A 12,602-nucleotide genomic window follows, 5' to 3' on the forward strand; every position below is an offset into this window, starting at 1 on the left:
ACAACTTATCAGCAGCCAACAGGAGAAGAGATGCCAACAGTTAGTCAGTAACTGAAAGATCTGTGGCAGAACAATGAAGAAAGATGCACCGATCTTTTTTATCTTGAAACAACTCCTTATTCCATTTGAAAAAAACTCAGAGAAAAATTGAGACACTAAATATGTACTCTAAGTACTTAGGGATAATAATCATAGAAAAGATGAAAAAGTAATTTATGCATAAAATAGCATGGGAGATGTTTGTTTGTAATGTAATATATTTATATATTTTATCAGCCACAAATAAATTGGACTATTAAAACTATATAAAGCTATATGCTTTAAATTAAGTATCAATGAAGGCACAGATATATTATCTTCTTCAAAGCTAAGTATCTCCTGATTACTAGAATTCTTTAAATTGATAGGAAGACATATCAGTTCTTACTTTCTATACCTCTTATAGTCTAGACTTAACACTTAAATCAAGACTTTCATTATATATCTTAATAAATGCCATGTCTTTTTACAAGGGCAGTAATATAGCATAGAATTCAATAGTGTAAGTCAACAGGACTCACGTTTTAGGTTCTGTCGATGGTCCTGCTCATGCAAAATCAGGGTTGTGCTTTCTGGATGAATCTGTTAAACCAAAATAACAAAAATCTTAGTTTCCCATGCACTGCCACTTAGAATGCATGCAAATAAACCGCCAGTTAGTCAAGGAGAAAAAAATTTCATTAAAGCTACTGATTTGTAAATTTGGTCCTTTCAAATGTAGATAATGTTTACCCCTCCCTTCCCCCCATACCTTTGTAAAATTTCTGCCCAATGAACTCATTACTGTAGAAACTCAACTATGGCTACGGTCAGTTAATGAAATTCAGGTCTGAGATGAATCTCTATAAACATGCACATGGTTGGGTTTCTGGAATTGGGAGAGAAAAGGGTGATGCTGGAAAGAAAAAAAAATCTATATATATATAATTTAAAGGATGTACAATATGAGTTTGAGCAGGCTCCGGGAGTTGGTGATGGACAGGGAAGTCTAGCATGCTGCAGTTCATGGGGTCCCAAAGATTCGGACATGACTGAGCTACTCAACTAAACTGAACAATATGATATATATGTAACTAAACTAACTGCTGTCCTATACTTGTAATGATTCATAAAATTCTTAATGTCCAAAAAATGAAAGCAAAACTACTTTGAAAACATAACCAATACCATATTCAACGACACTTTGGGGAATATTAATGTAGCTGTTAAATTTACCCTCTTTGAAATTATGCAGGTTTAATTAGATTAGATGTATGTTCTTTACAGCTACAATAATTTAAGCAATATTAAACACCTTTAAAAATTTTTTGTGCTCTAATCAAGGACTGTTTATATTGAGTTACTTATTTACCATGTGTTCTAACATCATCAGTAATTTCTTAGAAACTGCAGTATTTGAGAACTAAAATATACAACCAAAACATTAATCCACTTGTGAGGTACTGTATTATAATAATGTTAGTTTACTTTTATGATTTAGAAAAATATGCAAATGTAATCAGAACAATTAGTTTGAATATTTTAAAAGCAAATGTCATGTGCCTATCTAAACTCTATAAATACAAAGTCATATAAAAAATGTCCTCAATCAGTACATGTCATACTTTTTTTTAAAGTGTAGGATGGAGTGTTCAAAATTTCTGATTTATTATCCATTTATTTAACAAATAGATCTTGACTAAGCTGGCCTTACAATTCCCTTTGGCTTCACTAAACTTTACACAAGTTTCTTCCTGACCTCCCTTTTCTCAGAGCATTTACTTTAAGCTTGCAATTGTGAACTATTGCTCTGGTCCTTTGAGGTCTTTTGCCTATGTCTCACCAGTTTTACCGACCCAGGAATGTCTTTCTCAAGGACTTGGGAGCCATCCTTTCGAGATGTAATCATCAAGAAAGATGGCACCTCTATCTCCCAGTTTTTACATGTGGATCTGAGCCTAATAATAAGCACTAGTCATGTTAGGGGAAGCACACTGATTGAAACCGCCCAACCCACCAGGAAACAGTAACCATTCCCATGAGTGGTTTTATGACAGGAGATCCTGGTAAGGAATACGGAACTAATAAGCCACCACCAACTGGAAGAGTTCGGGAAAGGTTGAAAGGAGACACCGCGTGTCCGTCCACTTCTCAGAATCCCTCTTGCTAGCATCCATCTTGGCTGAGAGATGCGTGCGCCACCAGGAAAGACTCTGAATTAGAATGATTGGCCAAAGACCACCTGGAAACTAATCCCATCACCATAAAACCCGAGACTGGGAGCCACGCAGCAGAGCAGGTCTCCTGGGTTCCCTTACCTACTGCTCTCCACCCGGGCGCCCTTTCCCAATAAAATCTCTTGCTTTGTCAGCACATGTGTCTCCTTGGACAATTCATTTCCGAGTGTTAGATAAGAGGTCAGTTTCGGGGCCTGGAAGGGGTCCCCCTTCCTGCAACAGTCACAAGCACAAATGACCTCATCACATTGACTAACCTCTCCTCAATATCTTCTAATAGTTTTTCACCAGCTCATCTCAACCTTTAAAAAGTTCTTACCCTGTATTTCAGCAGAGTTAATTAAGTTAAATATCTCCCCCCTTTTCAATAGTCTGAATAAAGTCTTCCTTGTCTAACTCCATCTGTTGCAAGTTTTCCTTTATATTCTCAAGCATTTATTATGTGCCAATACAGTCGTAATTCAGTGGTATAGAAGTTGGACACTTACTTGTCTTAATAGAACCTACAGTCTAGTTGGGAGGCTGAGATAAGTAAATTGATTCTTAGAATGTGATTAATATTATAACTGTGTGAACAGAATGGGGCACCAAATAAAAGTGGTAAGAAAATGAAGTTGCTCAGTCATGTCCGACTCTTTGCAACCCCATGGACTGTAGCCTACAGGCTCCTCCGTCCATGGGATTTTCTAAGCAAGAGTACTGGAGTGGGGTGCCGTTTCCTTCTCCATGGCTTCCTGACTCAGGGATGGAACACAGGTCCCCTGCATTTCAGGCAGGCACTTAACTGTCTGAGCCACGTGGAGTACATAATAAAAAGTGTAACAGAACAAGTACCATTGAAGTTATTATTTCAGAGAAGATGAGGTATCATTCAGGGAAATTGCACAAGGGAAAATGCCCCAGGAAGAGGATCCAGCATGTGTGAAAGTTGAGAGGCAAAATAAACATTTCAGTGCAAAGAAAATAATATCAGAAGGTCTGCATTGTACACAGTGATGTGGGAGGGGACAGGAAATGTGGCTGAGATGTAGAAGAAAGAAGATAAGAAAAGGCATTTAATCATATAGTTCATTTTTCTTTTAATCAACACGTTTATGGAGAGGTAATACAACTTAAGTTCAATGCCAAGGGCTCTGGTATCAGACTGTCAGGCTTTGAAATCTGGCTCTATCTCTCACAAGTTATATGATTTATGCAGTTTCCCCATTTCATAAGTGAAGATATTAAAAATATTCACTTCATGAAGTTTTGTGAGGATTAAAAGAAAAATTCTAGATAAAATATTCAGTACAAGCCTTGAAAATGAAAGTTATTCAATCATGTCTGACTCTCTATGACCCCATGGATATACAATCCATGGAATTCTCCAGGCCAGAATACTGGAGTGGGTAGCTGTTCTCTTCTCCAAGGTATCTTCCCAACCCATGTATCAAAGCCAGGTCTCCCACACTGCAGACAGATTCTTTACCAGTTGAGCCGCTAGGGAAGCCCAGTATGAGCTTTAGGACAAGAAAATGATCAATGGTGATGATGATGAAAAAGACAATGATAGTCACCTATGATGATATCAATGATGAGGGCCACTCAAGGGTCACAGAGAATTTTCTAAAGAAAAGAGAAACTGAACCATTTTAAAAATAGAGAAATATGATCAAGTTTACATTTTGAAATAGCATTCTGATTAGTTAGAAGAATGTTTCTAAAGTTGAAAAGTGAATGCTGTAATCTCTGTTTGGATGAACTATGTAGTAGATGTCTTGGTGATTGTCAGTTGGTATGTTTTATAAGGGGAGTTTGTTTGGTCACACAAATCATATGTCATCTCCAGCATATCTAAAATGCAATAGTAATCATAAGAGAAAGAGTTAATATGTATTTTAGCATATTTATTTATCAGACACTGCTTTTTAGTACTTACAAGTATTAATTCATTTATTAGGTAATACTGTTATTCTTAAGCATGACAAAATTAGAGCAAATAGAAGTTCAGTAATTTGCCCAATCCACATAGCATATGGAGAGCACAGATTCAAACCAGATAGTCTGGATCCAGAAGTTTTATCCTTAAGCCCTGTGTGAATAGTGCTGTAATAGAGTCGTTTTTGGAGTACCTGAAGCTTAGAGAGATATAATAAATCTCTACTATAATCTAAGAGGATATTAAAGATCAAAGAACTTTGGGGCAATAGGAGAAAAACTATTTTAGCAAAGGAGAAAGCACAAATCAGATAATATCAGAGTAACTTAAAAAAATACAGAGACATATTTCAGGTAGATATTAAAGAATGAATTGGATATCTGTCTCCTTGAAAATCAAACATAACTTTACTTTAAAGAAAAATCTGTAATGATACTTATTTTTCTTTGTCTTCCAAACTAGATATGATTATTCCATTTCCTAAATTCATTTGTATTAGTATTTGCAAAGCATATATAAAAATGTTTATCCATCTCAGATAAATCTACAATCAGCAACATTCTGATGGATTTATATCATACCTAAATAAAAATCTAAAATTCAAACTCCTTCTTATGGCCTCTCTGATTATACTTTCCTGTTGTGTATACACACACACACACACACACACACACACATATTCACATACACAGTACATGCCATATCCAAGATATTCCAGGCATAATAGTTTTTGTTCCTTAAACACAGAATGCTTCCACTATTTCTTTGCTGGTACAAATCTTGTATTATCAGATCTTTCTCACACGTTTCTTTGTCCACTTTCTATCTCGTTTTAGAATATCCTTTAAGAAATATGTGGTACCTTTTCTAGGGTTGATAATTATTCTTTGCTAAAGGCTTTTTTGTTGTTGAGGGAACTGTACCTGCTGTCTCATCCCTAGCCCTGCTACACTCCCCACCTCCTTTAACACTATCTGATGCTAATGAGTTTCTCTCTTTCCTAGAAAGTGCCACAGAGTCCATTCTATATGTGCTTCTAACATTAGTGACAAAATTATTACCACTTTTAGGTCTCTCAAGGGGCAGAGGCCCTGTTTATTTTTATATTATAATTTATCCTGTAGGAACATCAAAATACACCACCCTGTCATATGCCACTTTTGAATATGGATTATTCTGAGCTGAAGGTAATTGAGAATCAACAGACCCAGAAAGAAGCCTTCTCAGAACTTCCCTTCTGTGACTAGAGACAGAAACTTCAGAGAAATGAGGACTGCCCAAAATCCTTTCTCTGCGAGATTTTTATGGCCATGAAGAAGATGGAGAATCAACATTAAGACGAGTCATCACCAAAAATAAAACAAAATCAAAAATGAAAACCCACAAAACAAACAAAAAGCTTACTAAAATAGCCTTTATTTTCCATTAGTTTCCCCTTATATTTACCCTCCCAGAAACCCAAATTTCCCTTTCTTTGTCTAGTCCACCACTTATTCCCTTTTATTAAAAATATAAGCTTCCAAGTCTAACCACTTCTTGGGAATCCACTTCTTTTCTATGGAGCTTTCAAACACATACAAATAAAATAAATCTGTTTAACTTGTGTTTTGTCAATTTAATTTGAGAGTCCCAGTGTTAAACCTTATAGGGTAGAGGAAAAGTTTTTTTTCTTCTGCTACTATCTCCAGCACCTAAAGCAATGCCAGACTCAATAAATATCTGATGAATAAATGATGTGGAATTGGCAGGAACCATGTATTTGGAGCAACTGATTCATAGGAATCAGCAAATGAAAACTGTCCATTGAAATTATCAAATTCTAAGAAAGGTTGGTGCAAACAGAGTGTACTGTATTCAGTGCTGTCCTCATCATCTTGACTGTTTCCAGAAGCTAGATGAGGTCCAAATGCAAACAACACAGATAATAATAAACACAAATATAGACAGACAGCTAGATGGATAGATACAGAGGTAGCTCAGGTGATACTGAGATAAGAAGTTCAGGGCTGCTTGGCAACTTTGTGGTCATCAAAGAACCAGGAACTCTTCTGATTTTCCACTTAAAGCAAATGGCTTCCACCTTTACGTTGTTTGGAATATTGTTACTTCAATCCCAGCATTTTCAGGTTTCAGGAAGCAGAAAATAAGGGAAGGATGTAAAAATGACACGTCCACTAGCTTTAGAAGGACTGGTAAAAAGAGCTATGCTAGAAACTGACTTATAACTTCAACTTATATCTTATGTGAAACACTTTCAGAACTGAAGCTGAATAACTATATTTAGATGATTATATTGCCACCTTAAACAATGAAATGATCCATTAGTTAAGGTAAATGGAAGAAATACAGTTTTTCTTTCCTCTTATGAAAAGTATCCATTTTTAATTATGTCATACAACTGTCTTGTTTTTACTGAAATAAATAAGTCTTGGCAAAATAATTTTTATTACATATTTTCCTTTAAATTTATTGCACCAACACTAAACAAGGGAATCTCAGGACTAAAATTGAACTCATGGTTTGAAATATCAGGAACTGTGAATTTATAATAGCAAGTGCAAAGACAAACCTCAAGTACCCTCCAGATACACGTATGAAAATGAAAGATTCGCTTTTATAATCTGTCCACTTTCAAATACTTCCCCATCAGCACTTGATGAAACTTCATCTTACCTATCACCAGTCCCTGACAACCTTCTTTTCAACTCGAATGAAACTTCATTCAATCATTTCTTAGTGTTAAAGCTACTGAAGCTAAGGGGCTTCCCAGGTGGTGTAGTGGTAAAGAATTTGCCTGCCAATGCAGGAGATGCAAGAGGCACAGGTTCAATCCCTGGGTCAGGAACATCCAATGGAGTAGGAAATGGCAACCACTCCAGTTGGAGATGCAAGAGGCACAGGTTCAATCTCTGAGTCAGGAACATGCAATGGAGTAGGAAATGGCAACCACTCCAGTATTCTTCCCTGGATTATTCTAAGGACAGAGGAGCCTGGTGGGCTACAGTCCTTGGGGTTGCATAGAGACGGACAGGACAAAACCCAGGCACTGAAGCTGCATCTAGATGAAGGGATGCATTCATTCTTCTTTGTCTTTTAAATCAGTTTTTTAGGTGTCTGTGTGCTTACATTTGAATTGAATGCTTGCTGTTTTGACTATTCTTTTTATACCAAACATAAATCCATACAATGATGACCTGTTTTGGGAGAATTTTGGCAACTGTACCATTTCTTCATTCTGTTTCTTTGCTAAATTTTCCTGATACTTGTTCCACACTGAAAACAGAGTTATTTGCCATAATAAAATGAGAATTGCAGATTCTCCAATTTACCCCTATACCCTCTTTTCTCCAAACATAGCCTGAATTTTAAAGACAATCTCGTCAAGAAAATTGAACAGATAGGGTAAAAAAAAAAAAAAAATCAAGGAAATAACCTTTTAAGAAGGATATGGGTTCTCTCACTAAATTTGAGATGTCTGTTCAAAGAAAAAGTGAATATAATTTGAAAAGAAACTATATTTGCACTCTTACTTTTAAATTCATTTTAGTGTTTTATGTAAACTTATTTTTATTCTTGAAAGATAATTTGTTTTAAATTGATTAGGTAAGGCCCTGAGAACTAAAAGGTTAATTTTTTTCACTCCTTGACAGTTTTGCTACTCCAAAGAAGAAAAGTTTACCTGCCCCCATTACCAAACAAAGCTGACTTTGAAAAACAGCACTTTAAAAGTTTTTGCCAAACATTGTTAAGATAGTTAAACAAAATTAAATTATTTTTCTCTACTATTTCTTGTTAGCCTTTTACAAGTATCAGAAAGCTTCCAATTGATTGTACCTTATATACATTGAATAGAGACTACCCAGGTGTGTTTTAAAATCCCTAAAATACAAATAATTGAGAAAATGTCACCTCTTTTAAGTGTTAAATAGTCAGCAATAAAGCTGTCTCTTTCCTCAGTGAGTGTGTAAGGGTGATGGTGGGATAGCTTCTAAAGGACCAAACATAAACTTTCCCAAGAGAAAGCTACTGTCCACTGGATTAATTATGTGACACCTTTGGCTTTCAAATAACAGCTTGCTTCTATTTAGTTTTTGACTATTGGGATAACTATTTATAGGTGCATATATCTCTTTTAGTTTAAAAATCTCTTTCAGTTCTATAAAAATTCTTAAGGACAATACTAATGAAATCATGAAAAATATTACATTACTTATGCATCATAATCTCAGACTTTCATTTTTTTCTTTTGAAACTTTTAACACAAAATATTTTAGACATACTAATATAATTATCACATATACATTCAAGGTAATATACTCATTTTTAAAAAATGTAAGAACATCATTCATAAAATTGTGACTGGCCTTAAGTTTCCTTCTCACTCCAGCTTTACTGAGATATAATTGACAATATTAGTATATACTTAAATTTACAATGTGATATTTTGATAGGCACATGCATTGTTAAATGATTACCTCAATCAAGCTAATTAACATATCCACAGACTCACAGTTATTATTTTTTTTTGTGTATGTGATAAGAATATTAAAGATCTACCCTCTTAGGAAATTTTAGGTAACAAAAGTGGTATTAACTTTGGTTATCACTTGGTATATTAAATCTCCAGAATTTATTCATGCTACTTAATGGAAAGTTTGTAACATCTGACTAATATCTATGATCCCCATTTCCAGTTGTTAAGTAGTTAGAATAGGAAAAAGGAGTCCAGAATGGCGGTGGCTAAAAGACAAAGAAGGGAAAAATCCACAAAAATAGAACAAAGAAGGTCCAAGGAACCAGAGTGAGGACCTCAGGTAGAACAAACAGCACTCCTGGCTAGCCCAATTTACATAGGGCAGGCCCAGGGGGAGGAGGAAAAAAAACATATAAAAAGAGGAGCCAAAGGGCCAGGGGTCTCTCTCTCTCTCTTCTCTTCATTTGGGTCAGCATATGCCCTCACACCTCGAGTATGTATTTTCCTTTATTTTCTAAATAAAACTGAGCTGTAACACGGAGCTGTAACACTGATCTGTCTGAGAAAGGTGACATGGTCTGTCCGAGGGCTGTAACGCTGGGGTGAAGCGCTGGGGTTGCTTCAAATTTTTGTTGTGAGGAGACAGAACTGAGAAAATTACACACTCCACCAACATCTATGGTGCCATGACTCCAATTTAACCTGGCTAAACAACCTCAGCACGGCCCCTGCAAGGAGGGGGGGTGGGTGGCCTAGCACAGCAGGAGCCCGACTCAGCGAAAGCTCCCGCAGTGGAAGTGGAAAGTGAAGGAAACCCCGCACTGGGCGGGTGATAAGAAGCCCAGTGTGCTGGAAACCAAGCAGGACAGCAGAAAAGGAGCTCAGCAGAAAGCTCTTGCGGCTCAGTCTCAGATTCCAGAAGTCCTCCGGTTAAGATAGGAGGTCCTCGCTCCTATGCTGGAAGGACATATGCCTAGCAAAATCTTAATTCCTTTAAAATCTCATTTCTTATTTCCTTGAACCCCCACCCCCATGAACAGGCGAGTGGCAGTGGGTGCAACTGAGGGACTCTGGAGAGGCAACTCCTCAGTGTATCCTGAAGGCTCCACTATCCTCTGTGCTCTAGTAGCTGTTGCCCAAGACAGTGGGGCTTCTTCTGTCCTTAATCTTCTTTGTGCCAAGGATCAGGCCAATGAAAACTATGAGCACAGGTCAGGTATTTAACAGGTTTTCTGGCAGGTTATGAAGGGGATTCCTTGGCACGTTTTCCCCACTGCTTTTTCCATCCATCCTTCAGCTCTCTCTCCCAGGACTTGAGCCCAGCCAAAACCCACGATGCCTGGCATCTGGACCTAATGAAGCTCAGGCTCTGATGTCTCATTGCAAAAATTCAGTTAGAGACACAGCGACAGGTAAGAGGTGGATTTATTTGGATTCAGAGAAGCACACTCTGCAGGCTGTGGGCCATTGCAGAGGGCAAGTGCTTTGGCCATGGAATGTAGTGTGGCTAGGTTTTGATAGCTGGGTGAATTCATATGCTAATGAGTGGGAAAATCATCCCAACCATTGGAGAACCACCCACTCCTCTGTCTGTTGACAGTGGCTTGGAACTGTCCTGCCATTTGGGTGTGACATCTAGCTTACATCAAGTTTGGGGATCAAGGTTTAGTTGAATTTGACTTGTCACCTTGGACCCAATTGATTTTAATTGGTTTATGTTATGCCCTGTGCTATGTCATTCTTTCAAAAGTTGTGCCCTGCCCCCTTCCCTCCTGCTTCATGCTCTTTTCCTGAGCCCTGTCCAGGCCCACAATGTTGCCTCTACAATCTCCTGGAGGGACAACCCAAAAATAGCTGGTCCTTGGAGGGCAATACTACATACTATCCAATCCCTCTAGATATTTAGCCTTTCATGTTTCCTACAACACCTGCAACATCAGCATTTCTCAGTGAACCTGTTAGCGTGGGTGACGGGCACACAGTGCCTGTGAGAAGTCCATCTGTTGGTGGCATCCCTTCAAAGGCAATTGGGCTCCCAGGGATAATGGTTGCCACTTTGGGAGTTAGCCCTGCAGGCCGTTTGGGCCCAAACCCTTACCACCCTTCTCCTAAAGTTACAAACATACCCCCCAATCAAATCTCCACTCCACTTTTATGGAACATCTGGTCTGTTGCCTCTTATCAATTTGTTCTTAAGCCAATTACTAACTCCTACAACAAGGACCCTGCCCCCTTGTAGGCAACATTGCTCCACCCCACTTCTTACTAAAATACTCTTAATGCCCCTAAGAGGGCCAGATAACCCACTCCTTTGTCATTACTTCTGTTATAACCTAAAGTGGGTCTATGACAATGAAATGTTTACCATTGGAAACACCCTAAACTTCTCTTATGGAGGACTAGAGGAAGAAATCAGTGACTTACATTCCCTCAGAGCAATAAGAGGATAAGGCTTATGGCTTTTCACCAGGTTCCCAGTCTCAGGGCACAGCCTTGGATTACTTTACATCATGAAATCTGTTACCATCTGCAGTGAACAAACTGGCAATGAGTTAAAATTACAACCCCTTAATCCTACCCAGCGCTGGTCATGCTGGAGACCTTGGGGACACCCAACTCCAGTCTGGGGGTCCCAGGAGGTCGACTTGCCTCAACCTGCCTAGGGATCTGGTCCTCAAAACTTTGTCATGCCTCAACCTGCTTGGGGATCCGCCAGTCCAGGGGTCCCAGGAAGTCATCACGCCTCGACCTGCCCAGGGACCCAGTTCTTGGGAGGCCAACCTGCCTCGGCCTGCCTGGGGATTCAATCTCCAGGAGGCTGTCATGTCTCAGCTTTCCTGGGGATCTGCACCCTTACCGGAGAACGCTTGGTTCTCAGGTTGCAACAGTACTGGGTAGGATAAGTCTCAAAAAGACACCCATAAGGAAGTCCACCCATGGAAACTGAAGGATGCCTATTAGTTTTTTCTTTTTTCTTTTCCTCCCTGTCATGACTGTCTTTCAGATGGGAAAAAACCAATCCACTTCCCAGCAGATGCCCTTGAGATGCATCCTTGATAACTGGAAGCTGTGTGATCTTCTAACTCTAAGGAGAAGTTGCTTAAAATTCTTTTGTGCCACTGCATGGCCACAGTATCCTCTGGGGGACAGGAAAAACTGACCTGAGGATGGGAGTTTAAATTACAATACCATCCTGCAGCTAGAATTATTCTGCAAAAGACAAGGGAAATGGACAGAGATCCCCTACGTCCACATTTTCTTCTGACTAAGAGATATGAAGGAACTCTGTTTTAACTATGGGATTGTTGTATGCCCTAAAAGTGAGCCTACTAGGCAAACGGTGTTAGGCACAGACAGCCAAGAGAAGGAACCTCCCCCCCCCCCCCCAACCCCGCGCCAAGGCTCACCTCCCACAGCTCCCTAGTTGTCTGGGGCTCCTTCCTTATATCCAAATGTGCCCTATATCTGGGAGCATCCCCCCCACAAATGCCAACACGAGTATGTCCCTTAGTTGAAACTGCAGGAGAATTCAGACCAACCCGGGCCCATAAGCCTTTCTCCCTCATAGAACTAAGACAGATCAAACAAGACCTGGGAAGCTATACAGATGACTCAGGCAAATATATAGATACATTCCAACACATTACCTTGACCTTTGACTTGACGTGGAAGGACATCATGGTCATATTTAGTCAAACTTTATCTGACCCTGAGCATCCTAGGGTCTTAAAGGAAGCCTGAAGGTATGCAACGGGGCTTCACATGTCAAGCGATAATTACTTAGTAGGGGAAACTGTAGTCCCCTCCTCAGATCCTAATTGGAATTAAAATGACCGTGAGCATGATCCCTGAGAAAGGGATCATTTCCTGATCTGTGTGAAGGCAGGACTGAAAGCAGCCCAGCAAAATGTAATCAGCTATGCCCAGGTCTCAGCAATAACTCAGGAGCCCAACG

The 12,602-nt window shown here is 39.0% G+C and overlaps 1 protein-coding gene across 5 annotated transcripts in view; it reads right to left on the reverse strand.

Moving 5' to 3' along the window:
- Nucleotides 1-12,602, reverse strand: part of MGAT4C (MGAT4 family member C) — a 769,379-nt gene that overhangs the window by 356,910 nt on the left and 399,867 nt on the right. For all 5 annotated transcript variants that reach the window (XR_006336576.1, XM_043880747.1, XM_043880725.1 and 2 more), the window contains one exon: nt 561-621. The gene's annotated coding sequence lies outside the window, so the exon portion shown is untranslated. The remainder of the gene's footprint in view (nt 1-560; nt 622-12,602) is intronic.

The sequence above is a fragment of the Cervus elaphus genome, chromosome 3, assembly GCF_910594005.1.
Source record: "Cervus elaphus chromosome 3, mCerEla1.1, whole genome shotgun sequence".
NCBI classification, from domain to species: domain Eukaryota; kingdom Metazoa; phylum Chordata; class Mammalia; order Artiodactyla; family Cervidae; genus Cervus; species Cervus elaphus.